We start from the raw sequence: 15,251 nt of genomic DNA on the forward strand, positions 1-15,251 counted from the left end.
GTAAGATTGCTGAATATATGAAGAATAATGCCAATGCCTTTTTAAGCATGCGCATGAGGCTACAACCTGTTGTGGAACCCATTCAATGAAGACTGAAACTATTACTGTGGTGACAACAGCTATATTGCAAAAATACTGCAAAATTATTTAGTGGGACACTTTGTAAGGGATTGTTTTAGTCTGGGTTTAAATTCCAACACCTCTGCCTTTTCTCAGATAAATCACCACCCAGCTATCACCGAGGTAATGTTTGCTCAAGCTTATGACAAGGTCAAAATCCACTAATCCTGAAAGGCTAAATGATTATTTTCTCAGAAAGATACATGAGTCTATCTTGCCTTTTCTTACAAACATAGTTTAAAGGAGACTTATGTTTTGAATCAGCAATATACAGAGAAACACCTGCTAACTCTTTATCAAAAGATGAGGATTTATATAAAAGTAACTACATTAGACCTATTGGTTTAACATCTGCTATTAACCAATGTTTTGAGAGAATGCTGTTAATATTATTCTCTTCAAATCTGATGTCCAGTTTTGGCATCAATCAGTATATATTTACCCAGGGATATTCATGTTTAACTAATTAAGAGACATTTAGGCCAGTTTAACAGATGCTCTTAACAATGGGATTTAAGTTGATGTTTTTCATATGGATCCATTAAAAGCTTTTGGATCAATTCCACATCAACTTATTGCAGAAACACTTAAATCCCTAGGAATTAATAACTATATTAACTACTGAATACAAAAATAGTAATTATATCAAAATAGTGGGTGAGAGTAAATGACTCAATATGCCATGCAATGTGTGTAGGGCTATGCCTCAATGTTCTGTAATGGGTCCTTTCTTGTTTCTGTCCACCCTTCCATCTACTATGCAAGTCTGGTGATGTATGTTTGCTGGTAACTCTAAAATGGGGGTAATTGTTACAAATTCAAATGAGACACAATCATCGTTAACTTATAGAGTCTTTATTTTTCATGCCTGCATCCAATATTATTTCTGTTATTGATAGAAGTTTCATCGGTAAACTGCCCAGCTTTGAGGTTCTCGTACTCTTTGTACGCATCCATAAGTGAGTAAGTACTGAAACCTAGTTTAAATGTAAAGAAAGCACCCCTTCCAAGTTTGCGTTTTGCAACTTCCAAGCGTTCAGACTTGAAGGAAATTGTGGTGCCATTTCCATATTCATTATGAACCATATAACCTGATATTTGGAAATCCTTCTTCACCACCCCATTGCATAAAGGAGAAAACTCTGCAGAACCATCAACTTTCACCCAATTGACATCCTCTCTCCTAACTTATGGAAAAATGTGTACACTCCCAACTCTTTCACTATCTCCTCCAACAGAACCTCCTCACACCCTCCCAACATGGCTTCTGCCCTAACCACAGCACCTTTACAGCTCTCCTGTCATTAATACACACAATAGCCAAAGCTTGAGACAAAAACCTCCTAGTATCCAACCTCTTTCTTGATCTCTCAAAACTTTCAACACTGTTTCTCACCCTTTACTCCTGACTAAACTGTCTAACATCTGCCTGGCTCCCTCCACCCTTACCTTCTTCTCTAGTTATTTGTCTGACAGACAGCAATCTGTTCGCTGGCTCTCTGCCTGCTCACCCTACCTCCCTTTAACTACTGGGGTGCCTCAAGGCTCCATCCTGGGTCCCCTCCTCTTCAACATCTTTACAAATTAACGATATACCTCCTGCAAACAATCAGTACTAGTCCAATATGCTGATGATTCAACACTCATCTGTTCTTCCAATAACACCTCTGACCTCCACACACTCACCCAGGACACCTTTCTATCAGTGGAAAAATGGCTAGCTGAAAATCTACTTATCCTAAACCCTACGAAAACCAAACTTCTGTTATTCTTCCCCCAGACACTCTCTCACCTAAAATCTAACTTTCTTATTTCATCCTCCAATAACACCAAAATACAACCTGACCCCCACATAAAACTTCTAGGAGCCATCATAGATGATGAACTTAAATTTAACCTACACATCCTTCAAAGTATAAAGAAAACTCACCAAAAGCTATGTATGCTCTACCCACACCGTAGATTCCTGACTTACGATGCCAGACTGTCCCTATCACAGGCTCTTCTTCTCCCCTCCCTTCTCTATGCCACCACTATTCTAACTAATATTCAAACAACTACCCTAGCCAAAAAACTCCAACAAACTTACCACAAAATAGCAAGGTTCATCACAAACTCCCCACACAACTTTCACCACTGCCTCTCTCACAACTCTTTACAATGGCTAGAACTTCCACAACAACTTCTTCTATCTCAGTTTCAAATTATCCACTCTATACTGTATAAACCATTAACCTGCCCTGCCCTGTCCTCCTTGGTTTCCACCTATACACCAACTCACACACTTTGTGCCTCTAACCAACAACTCCTCAACATCTACCAACCCAAAAAATCTATTGGTAGATTACTTTATAAATCCTCCCTATCCCAGGCATGGAATAGCCTTCCATCCCTTTACGCTCCATAACACACCCTTTACAGTTTAAGAAAGAACTCAAACTACACTTTATGAGGACAAAAAGTTGTACTTGCCGTGACCCTACCTATCCCCACTATATTCTGTTGTACATACTCCAGTACAATATATATATGTTTTGCTTTTGAAATGCCTGAATTTAATGAGAACTTGTAATGTTTTTCTCAACTGAATGTTTTTGTTTTTGAAATTGATCACTGTAGTTTTTGCATGTTAAACTATCATGTATACTTTATTGTATGTAATTGGAGCTTTTCTCCTTGGGTGTCCATTGAAAACGGCTCCTGGCCCAAATGGACCAACCCGGTTAACAAATGTTAATAAATAAATATAATAAATAAATATGACTGCTAAGACAGATTTCCAGGGACCCATAGAATGAAAGACTACAGCTTCAAATCTCTTCTATAAATAATTAATGCTTGGTTAAGTTAATTTGTTTCTTTTGGCTTTTCCCGGTTAGGGGTCGCCACAGCGGAACTCTTGTCCGCTAATGATTGGCAGTAGATTTTGACGTGCTGGCTTGCCGGGCCTAATGCACAACCTTCAATGAAGGAACGCCCATTCACGCATGTCGCTACACAGAAGACGCTCTAACTGAGAATCGAACGGGCAACGTCTAACTGTGAGGCGACAACGCTATCGCAGCACCACCACCGCAGCACCATGCTTGGTTAAGTTAATGATTAAGAAAATTATTTTTCTAGCAAATTGTCATGGAATAGGCTCCCTATTGAAGTTAGGCTAGTCTCAAAATGCAATCACTTCAAGTATAGGTTAGGAAACTAGATGGGTACAAGATTTTGTGATCTTAATTTTCTGAGATGCAGACTCTGATATCCTAGAACAAGTTTTGAGACTGATATGCCTAAGACATTGAAAACCTGAATTTATCAGTCAGATCCATTAATTCAGCAACAACCCATATGCTCAAGTCACAGAGAACCACTTGATTCTGATGACTCAACACAAAACTAATTATGAAATTGGTGAACTCTCATAAGAATGTCTTCACACATCTAGGTAGATAGTATACAGGGAGTAAGCTAGAGTTTGTTCCCATAGCCAGGACATGTTCAGAAAAGCTATTATTCCTACTGGCAATTTGGGCCATCTGAATTTCAGATGTAATATAAATTGTGTGACTGAGAAGGATACTGAGTTTACAGAATAGGTAAACAGCATGCTCACTGCTTTAGATGATTTTGTTATGGAATCTTTAAGATGTTAATAATTAATAACAGAGTACAGCTAGCAATTAATCTGTACATTATCATATCACTTGAAACTGCATTACAGAAATATTTATTATATATGTGCCAATTTACAGATTACCAGCAATAAAGTGTGTTTTTAATTATGCAGATTTAAAGAGTGGCATTTATGTCCAGGTAGTTCTTTGTTAGTCATTCACTTATAGTTTTGTGCTAGTCATTTGTAAACCTTTCAATCTTATCCACTAGCTGTATCAGTCATATTTAAATATTTTACTCTCCCTGTAAAGACCCTTGTACTTTTTTATATTACTGTAGCATATGCACATGAATATTGCATACATATTGCTTACATATTTTGGTCGCCCTGTAAAGACCCTTGTAATTTCTATACTACTGTAACATATTCACATGAGTACTGCATACATATACTAATTAACATGCTAAAACCCAAGAGGATATTAATATATCTCATATAGTTTATTTATTTATTTTACTGTGGTGGTGGTGCTGCGGTAGCGTTGTCGCCTCGCAGTTAGACGTTGCCCATTCGATTCTCAGTTAGAGCGTCTTCTGTGTGGTGACATGCGTGAATGGGCATTCCTTCATTGAAGGTTGTGCAGTAGGCCTGGCAAGCCAGCATGTAAAACTCTACTGCCAATCATTAGCGGACCGGAGTTCTGCTGTGGCAACTCCTAACCGGGAAAAGCCGAAAGACACAAACAAACATTTTGCTACAAGCTTGTTTTGTAACAGAACAGTTTTTCCTGGGAACTAATAGCAATACAGAAACTTTGTCCCTATGTTCCCAAACAACCATTATATCTAATATTGTATCAAACTAATATTTATAATATATTTACAATATATGCTAATATTTTAATCACACTTCTCTAAATCATGTTGCATGCTATCTTATGTTCTGTATTTTTTGTTTATTATTTTTTCAATATTCTCTTTTGTTTCAGCCCAAAAGACATAGTAAGGCATCATCCAGGCAGCCACTAGGGTTTTCTGAATGAGTACTAACCTCCAATCCCACTGGCGAATAATGACTTCAGCCTGCATCATAGATCTCCTGTATGTGCACATGGCCATACATGGCTGTCACTAGCTGCAGAATTCCCTATTTGACTTGCATGACCCCACTGCAGTCCAATTGTTGCTTGTGCACTCACAATATATCCAGTATCTGCAGAGATTTATGTTACTATAGTGGGTCTAACTAACACCCTGTCCCCTGGGTAGACAAGTTGGTAACAGCCATTCACTCCAATCCTCTCTTATCACCTCTTCCATTAGCTGGGATGATAGTTGATCTTGTATCATCTGTGTTGTAGTCAGGGCTTCATCCTTCTGAACCATGATGCTGACTATGTACCTTAACAATTCTGAGGTTTTCTCTTATGGGCTCCACTAAAAAAATAGGGATTCTTCAGATGGACTGGTTTAACAAATGTGTGTATGTATATAAATGAGCAAATTAATGAAGTCAGAAATAAATATGAAATGCAAGCAGATATGGGGTCCTGTGCTGCCAGCTCTTTGGGTTTACTTATCAGACTGAGCAATAGTTTACAGGAAACCCAACCACATAATTTACATACTAGCCCTTAGATCTAGTAGTTCTGGTGCTGTTTATTTTGTAGACATGCAAAAGGTCCATCAGAGGGGGAATCCAAGCATGCCTTGTATGCCATGCATAAATCACTGCTCAGCAGTCTGTAGAAAACAGAGTATAGACAGGGCTTTGAGGTGATCTGCATAGGACATTGTTTTTATACCTTGTTTTGGTTGTTGCATGTGCCCGGTCAGGTACATACTGAAGGAGGGATTATACTCAATGATGGGTCTGATGAGGGCTGAGTACAGTGGTATGATGACCTCTCTGGACCTAGATGACATAGCGTTTGCTTATAAGTTGAGTGACATAGAATGATCTCCTTCCTACCTCAGACACAGGTTTGTTGAAAGCCAGGTTACTTCCTGCATGTTTCCCAAATCCCTTATTTCTGTGTCTACATTTACGGATGTTTTATCAATGAGGTAATTTCCTTAGGTAGCTGACTTCCTAAAAGGTACTATTATGCATTTCTTGGCATTGAGTTTTAAGCTGTGAATTTGGCACCTGTCACTTGTCTGTGTTAGACCTTCCTGTAAGATGATAGTACCTTGGAGGGAGCTCTATGATTGCTCCTAGCTTGCAAATCTGCAAATCTGATAAGCCATATGCTCCCTGACATTGGCCTTGACTTCAAAAATTATGTATCAAAGAGGATTGGACCCAGTACATAGACCTGGAGAACTCCACTGGTGGCCAGCCTCTTTCTGGAGGTGGTCTCTCCAATCCTAACTTTCTGGGTCCTGTCTGTGAGCCAGCTGGCTATCCAACAAATTACATAGGGGTTTATGGCTAATTCCATGAGTTTGTTTACAATGCCTGAGTGGAGTATTGTAACAAATACCTTAGCTAGGTCAAGGTAGCCAGTATGCACCATTTTGCCCTCATCCATTGCCCTCATAACCTTCTCAAAGATGTCCACCAGGTTCAGTAGGCATGACCTGCCTTTAACAAAACCAAACTGAGCTGTATCCAGTGCCTGAATGTTTCTCATGTCATTGTTAATCATTTCCACGCTAATTTTTTCCATGGCTTTGCATATGAGACTTTTCAGAATAATTGGTCTGTAGTTCCTGGGATCTGTTGATGGTCCATCCTTGTGCAGAGAGATGACCATTGCAATCTTCCATTTGCATGGCATGAAGCCTATGCCTAGACTATGGTTAAATAGTGACACCAGTGGCCCTGATAGGTCATACTTCTAGATATTCAAGAGGCATTCTTGGATATTATTAATGTCCATCGAAGTTGTATTCTTGGCCTTATAGAGCACATTGAAGACCTGCTCCCTAGTGATAGATGGAGGGGTTATGTTAGATGGTACTTCCTGGGGGTATCTGGAGGTGAAAGGGCATACATTTAGAGCAGAATTTGTCAGCCAGAAGATCTGCAATATCTCACAGTTCCATGAATATGACCTTATTTACCAACAGTTCGGCATATTGTTTTGTGCTGTCATTGAGGCTTTGCACATAGCTAAGGAAGGCCTTATGGTTGTCCTTGACCTAGGACTCTATTTTTACCTTAAAATTTGCACTGTTGGCCTGAAATAGTCCACTTATTTGTCATTCAGTTTGATGAGAGAGTTTCTATCTTTTTTGTGTTACACTTCATAAGTTTAGCTATTACTTTTTTTTTCTTTCATTGTACAACGAGTTTAATTTTGGATTCCACCAGGGTGCTTTATTTATTGAGTTAGTTTTGTTTTTATTTCTGGTAGGTACAGCAGCCTCTATGTAGTTAATGACATGGTTGCAAAGAGCTTCTGTGAATAATTCTGCACAAGTTTTTGTGTTACCAGAGTTTGAAGGCACTTGATATTTTGACAGGTTATCACCTAATAAAAGGTAGTTTGCTTCGGGGTAGTGTCTAACTGTTACAGGGTTTTCTGGGGTTACAGAACTGATTCATATTTTGAAGGAGACTGCTTTCTGGCCTGAAAGAGGACAAAACACAGGGGAGGGGATGGGGTGCAGCATTCTCCCATATTTGTGAATAGCAGGCCTAATATGTTTCCACCTCTAGTAGACATATGCACTAAGTAGTTTTGGGTGTTTACAAAGCCTAGGAATCTCTGCACCTGCAAACTTGAGGTCATGTAGGTCTCCCAGTTTAAACAGGGATAATTAAACCCCATGAGTATGGTATTTAGTTGAATGGTGAGTGTCTCCAATAGGTATACATATAGCTATGGATTTCATGGGACATAGGGGTAACCTGTAGTTTTGCTAGGATTTTGCTAAGATATGGTGTGGGACTTTGTTCACAGTAGTCAGAACTTGGAGGAACTCTAGTGTACCATCTTGCTTAACTAACTAATGCTTGTTATTGATGTATATCAAGATATCTCCACCTTAAGTCCTTGTTTGTACAATTGCTGCTCTGAATGTGTGGAAGGCACTGAAATCTTGCTCTGTCAGGGTAATCTCTGCAGCTTTAAACCATGTCTCAGTAATTGCACAGATGTCCACACTCTCCAGGGTGAGGAAAGTTTAATGAGAGTGGAACTTCTTGTTTAGACTCCTGGCATTGAGCAGTAACACCTTTATATTTTCTTGGGTTGATTTTGCTATGTTAGAAGGTTTGTCAATTTGGGATTGCCTAAAAAGGGCTCTGTGGGGAAGGACAATGTTCTAGCCAATATTTAAAAGCCTAGAGGAGAAAGGACTTAAGCCAGTTATTAAATTCAATTATGTTTTGTTTGTGTTGAGAGATCGTCTTTGGTGAAGACAGAATACTGAAGTGCAGACCAGCAGTATTCTGCCTTCATCAAAGATGGAGGTTGGGAAGACTGCCCTTACGTGCCTCAGCATAAGTAAGTCTATGAGTAGGGTGCATACTATGTGTGGTGGGTGTATATGTTTCTGACAACCAAATTGTTATTTGGGTGTTTCTGTGCGGGAGGGTTGCCTCTCTTACACACCGTGTTTGCTTCTTTGAGAATTAAATGGCTGTCAGTGAACATTAGACAATAGTTACATTGTCTGAATATACCCATATCCACCACACTGGCTGTAGAGAAATTGGGAAAGTGCACATCCATGATATCAGGTGCTTTATTGGATGTACCACAAGGGTATGATGCACAAAGAATTAATAGTGGTCTGACTAAGGGTGCTTATTGACACTAGAGATTATATATTACTAAATTTAAGTGGTAGTGCTCCTCAATGCACAAACTGGCTGTTCTATGCTACACAATGCTCCACTGAGTTAGTGGTACAGTTTTAGAGGTAGTTTTATTGGGAAAATTTGATTTCTAGGTGTCTGTGTCGATACAAGGCACTACTGACCACTGATGCACAATGAACAGCGGCATAGAAATGATCCAACTTTATACAGGCACTTAAAACACAAGAAACTGGTGTCTAAGCCCACTGACCAATAAAATGACTAGCTGTACAGCTTTCTTATGTATTTCCCAACTCAGACAGACCAATCAACGACCTACTGCCACTAGACAGAGTATCTCAGCTCTCTCAATGTAAAAACACACAAAGGATTGCTTGAGAGTTCAATGATACCACAAAACAGCTTAAATAAACTACCTTTGCAAGGTGATTTTTGTGTATTAGGGACCATTAAAATGATTTAAAGTGCAAAATCAACAAATAAAGCAAAAATGATCTAAAACAGTTAACTAAAGTGCAAAATAATATGAAAAAAATGTTCTCTGTCAATGATGGAGCAGGATTAATTGAGGACCTTCAGAGAGTGTTGTGGGGGTGCCAAGCAGATGGGAGCTATGGGAAAGTGAGATGGTGATATTTTGTGGTAAATTAGGTTGCTCAAGAGCAATACTGCTTTGTTGGGTAGGCACTTAGTATTTTGGATCTATGGAAAGCAATGGGTGAGAAAATTACTGAAATAGCTTGCACAACAGACAATAGCAGTAAAGGAGTAGAGAGAGGGACTTTGGAAGCCAGATTACCATAAGAGACAGAAGCCTTTTAAAACCACAACAAATATGGGAGGATTGCAGAAAAAATTAAGCTACAAGAAGTAGGCTAATTAGAGAGAAATCCCATCAAATAGGGTGCTTATTGAGACTAGAGATTATATACTACTAAATTTAAGTGGTAGTGCTCCTCAATGCACAAACTGGCTGTTCTATGCTACACAATGCTCCACTGAGTTAGTGGTACAGTTTCAGAGGTAGTTTTATTGGGAAAATTTGATTTCTAGGTGTCTGTGTCGATACAAGGCACTACTGACCACTGATGCACAATGAACAGTGGCATAAAAATGATCCAACTTTATACAGGCACTTAAAACACAAGAAACTGGTGTCTAAGCCCACTGACCAATAAAATGACTAGCTGTACAGCTTTCTTATGTATTTCCCAACTCAGACAGACCAATCAATGACCTACTGCCACTAGACAGAGTATCCCAGCTCTCTCAATGTAAAAACACACAAAGGATTGCTTGAGAGTTCAATGATACCACAAAACAGCTTAAATAAACCACCTTTGCAAGGTGATTTTGTGTATTAGGGACCATTAAAATGATTTAAAGTGCAAAATCAACAAATAAAGCAAAAATGATCTAAAACAGTTAACTAAAGTGCAAAATAATATGAAAAAATGTTCTCTGTCAATGATGGAGCAGGATTAATTGAGGACCTTCAGAGAGTGTTGTGGGGGTGCCAAGCAGATGGGAGCTATGGGAAAGTGAGATGGCGATATTTTGTGGTAAATTAGGTTGCTCAAGAGCAATACTGCTTTGTTGAGTAGGCACTTAGTATTTTGGATCTATGGAAAGCAATGGGTGAGAAAATTACTGAAATAGCTTGCACAACAGACAATAGCAGTGAAGGAGTAGAGAGAGGGACTTTGGAAGCCAGATTACCATAAGAGACAGAAGCCTTTTAAAACCACAACAAATATGGGAGGATTGCAGAAAATTTCAAGCTACAAGAAGTAGGCTAATTAGAGAGAAATCGCATCAAATAGGGTGCTTATTGAGACTAGAGATTGTATACTACTAAATTTAAGTGGTAGTGCTCCTCAATGCACAAACTGGCTGTTCTATGCTACACAATGCTCCACTGAGTTAGTGGTACAGTTTCAGAGGTAGTTTTATTGGGAAAATTTGATTTCTAGGTGTCTGTGTCGATACAAGGCACTACTGACCACTGATGCACAATGAACAGTGGCATAGAAATGATCCAACTTTATACAGGCACTTAAAACACAAGAAACTGGTGTCTAAGCCCACTGACCAATAAAATGACTAGCTGTACAGCTTTCTTATGTATTTCCCAACTCAGACAGACCAATCAATGACCTACTGCCACTAGACAGAGTATCTCAGCTCTCTCAATGTAAAAACACACAAAGGATTGCTTGAGAGTTCAATGATACCACAAAACAGCTTAAATAAACCACCTTTGCAAGGTGATTTTGTGTATTAGGGACCATTAAAATGATTTAAAGTGCAAAATCAACAAATAAAGCAAAAATGATCTAAAACAGTTAACTAAAGTGCAAAATAATATGAAAAAATGTTCTCTGTCAGTGATGGAGCAGGATTAATTGAGGACCTTCAGAGAGTGTTGTGGGGGTGCCAAGCAGATGGGAGCTATGGGAAAGTGAGATGGCGATATTTTGTGGTAAATTAGGTTGCTCAAGAGCAATACTGCTTTGTTGGGTAGGCACTTAGTATTTTGGATCTATGGAAAGCAATGGGTGAGAAAATTACTGAAATAGCTTGCACAACAGACAATAGCAGTGAAGGAGTAGAGAGAGGGACTTTGGAAGCCAGATTACCATAAGAGACCGAAGCTTTTTAAAACCACTACAAATATGGGAGTATTGTAGAAAAATTCAAGCTACAAGAAGTAGGCTAATTAGAGAGAATTCCCATCAACTAAAGCCAGTACTGGAGCTCTAGTCCTATGCTCTGAGCTATAGATCTACTGGGGGACTGGGGAAGACACAAAGAAAATGAGAACAGAAACTGGAATGCAACTTTAAGCTGATAAATGATAAGCAGAATATAAGACTCTATTAGCAAAAGTAGAAAATAAACAGCTGTAAAAGCAGTGAAGCACCAGTCCTGGACAAGAATATACAATACTCCCACTGCTGTAATTCTCCAACAGTCTAAGGCACCAGACTATGCAGAAGTTTACCAGTGACACTGCAAAAAAAATGCAGTAATAAATCAGTAAATATGGCTGAAATCTGGCTCTGGTTCATAGTTCTGCAACAGTCAACTGTGAATGAAACTATAAGACTGAGATCCCAGAACAAACTAGAAAAATGCAGATAACTTTTTTACCTAAAACATGGAGAAAAGCAGAAGAAGAAAAAGTAAGTATCACCACATGGGTTACTATAAGTGTAACTTAAAATATTTAAACAAGACTGAAATAAAAGTTATTTTTTCTTTCCTGTTTGATGAAAAGCTTGTTAATTCCAGCTCAGGGCTTTCCTTAGCTCTTGAGTCTTACATAAAAGATAATAACCAATGTGAATAATTTGCAACTAATTGTCATTTCTTATTGTTTTATTACTTTTGATATAAAGTATATGGATTACAATATAAAGAGAAGCACAAACACCCTAATATTCCATTAAAAAGTGTCATACGACATTACTTTATCATTTCAACAGCATTAAAATTCAGCTAAAGATTACATTTAGCAGTTTTCAAAAGTTCTTGAATTGTCAATATACCTAATCTGGCTTCTTGGACTTCCTTATGTAGAATGTTTTGGAAATGAGAACATAAACATATTGATCTGAAGACCATATGACATGGGCAGTTGACATCTTGGTGAGTTTTTTGACAGTTCTGGTTAATGTGCAGTTCTAAAGAAAATTCCAGATGTCTCCTGGGATAATGACTAGTCATCTAGGCAGTTCCTCAAACTTTGAAATGTCTTGGGTATAGACTCTTTCTCTCTTATGATAGCAACTGTGATACATATTCATCTTGAGCAGGTGCCTTATATTCTAAACACTTTGCCATTTGTAGTTATAATGACATATGATTAAGGGTGCTTATTTATTTTCTTAAAACAAGCTGTGGTGGTGCAGCAGTAGCATTGTCGCCTCACAGCAAGAGGTTCTCCCGTTCAGTTTTCGGCAGGAGCGCCTTCTGTGGGGAGTATGCATGTCCTTCCCGCGGTCGAGTGGTGTTCAAAAGACATGCGTGAATGGGCATGCCTTCGTTGAAGGCTGGGTGTCGGGCTGGCACCTCGGCACCATAAAAATCGACTGCCAATCATTAGCGGACCGGAGTTCTGCTGTGGCGACCCCTAACCGGGAAAAGCAGAAAGAAAACAACAACATTTATTTTCTCAAAACAAGTGCTTCCATTTTTTTCCACATACTGAATCTTCAGCATCTTACTTTATCTGATTCCTTCAAATTAAAATGAGTCTTAAACAATTTATTGTAGTTGAAACTTTTTTCTGATGCTGTTTTTCTTTCTCGCTTGTACCTGATTGTGATTTAAGAAGTCAAAAATAAATTAATAAAGGATACCTTTCCTTTTAACCTATGGCCTATTAATATTTGAGCACATAATAAATAAATCACCATTTTGTAGTGGAGTTTTCCCTAATGTTTAGTAATGCTGATGGTGACATGTACTCTTACTGTGACTTCCTGTTCAGGTACTATAGTGTTTGTACAGTTACTTGACCATTAGACTATGCATAGGTGAAATTAGACACCATATACTTAAATCATCATTTCCCTACAAACGCTTTCAACTTAGCAATAGCAAACTGTAGCTTACAGAGTGACATGATTGTGTCTGCAATATCATTTCTTTGTAATATGTTTTGCAGAATATTTATACACCTAGATTTTCAGGATCAGTCAGCTCTGCAACTTAAGGAAATTTTGAATAACATTAATGCAGATTAGATATAGACTTTATTGACAGTGAAACTTGTTCCATTCCTACTCTGTAGTTTACCTGGAATTGAAAAGTTACCCCCTGGGATTCATGAAGCTTGGCGCAAGGACGGCGTTAGCATTGCGCTGACCATGCGGAGTAGAGATGGTGCAATAGCGCCATATGCATATTAATGAAGGCTCACTGCCGCCACATCCATGTGCATAGAAAACGTGCGCGAGTGCAGGGGGCGTGTCCAAGCGCCGCATGAAGGCGTGGACATGTCGGCTGCTTATGTGCAACCTAAAATGCTGAATAGTACAGCCTGCCTCTAATAGTAATCACACCTGTCAGTGTCCGTGGATACTGAAACATATGCAAAGCATGCAAGACAGTTTTGCGAACACAAAAATAAGAAGCAAACACAAATGCACGTAGCTGAATATTGAGTCCCCATCCCTCGAACAAATGACATTTAAAACCCTGTGCCCGTATTCCATTGTAGTGTCAATAGTTATACCAAGTGGAAGCGAAACGCATCATGTTAGCACGCCACCAATAGCTAAGCCTAGCCCAATGGTCAGGGTTACCACCTGTCCCACAGTGTGAGGGACAGTCCCCCTCTGGGTAGTTGTGTCCATACCAAAACCATTATAAATGTAATATGTCCTGCGATCGTAGGACATAATTATGTCTGAAATCTTATGTAATAGTCACATACAATACTTATGTCCATATGTAAAATACCTGCATGTTACAAGAAACAGAATAAGCAAGTAAACTAAACAGAAGAAGCAGCTAAACTGCTACAACAATAAGCTTACATTTAGGCATAAAACAAAAGTACTATCCGTTGTACTGACCATGGGTATGTGTTGGCCTGTAAAATCTGATGTGTGTCCTGAATATATCCCATCCTGGGCCATATGAAAAGGTGGCAACCCTACCAATGGTCAGAGCATTCACCCAAAATCTGCCCATTTGTGGTCCAAGCCGTCCTTGTCAGGATGGGTCAAAGATGAACAGGTATTACCTGGGTCTACCTACCATGTCATGAAAGATAAGTATTTGGCTATACCTATGTGCATGATGTACAGCATGTGGAAGGTGAAAAATGCCAGGATAGTCCTCACAACCATACAGGTACCAGAGATATGTAGTGTATGCAATGTGTTCCCTTAACCGTGCCATGTGCCATCAACCAGAGAAAGGATGGATGGAGTGTGTGGAATATGGGTGTGGGGGGGACGAGTAATGTAATAATTCACAAAGGGGAGACTGTGTTGGATGCACAATAGGTGAACTGGAGGTGTAGGAGGGAGCAGTGGGTGAATCAGAAAGAAACACAAAGAACAAACATACACATCTGCAATACAACCTGACAGGCCATACTGTAGAACACAATCCCACAAACATATGAATATTAAAGTGTGCGATACACATGTACAGAAACGTCACTGGCACATACCCACATAATGGTCTGGCCTGAGCTGAGCCATCCAACCACAACACACCTGGATGCATAATTGAATACCCATCATCCCTTCTACAGCACACAACCCCCCCCCCCATTCCTGAATGTCCACCAAATCCAGCCATACTCAGGCTGCTAGCTTGGCGCAGCCATATCTGCACATTGTGACCACTACTCATATCTAGTAGGCAGTCTCACCCTAGGCAGTCTCAGGATTGCAAACTATGTATCCCTTGCATGTATAACCCTATCACATTTTCGTAAATCCAAAAATATCGAAGTTTATTGGTCTGTTCAATTTTTGGACATCCCTCATGGGATAAGTATCCTGTGTAAACATCAGACTTGGTGTCACGACACGATGTCCAGTCCTGTAGACATCTGGACACAAGTTGTATGTGCAGTAGTGGTTCACGAGACTGCTCAGCCTCCAGCCGGTCATGCAGAACCTACTACCTGGGATTAAACACCTGACCATGATGCACGACTCCCCACATGAATTATCGAGAATATATACTTTACACATTCCCATAGTGGCAGTTGGATATAGAG

The sequence above is a fragment of the Protopterus annectens genome, chromosome 2.part1, assembly GCF_019279795.1.
Source record: "Protopterus annectens isolate FY-2018-M chromosome 2.part1, PAN1.0, whole genome shotgun sequence".
NCBI classification, from domain to species: Eukaryota; Metazoa; Chordata; order Ceratodontiformes; family Protopteridae; genus Protopterus; species Protopterus annectens.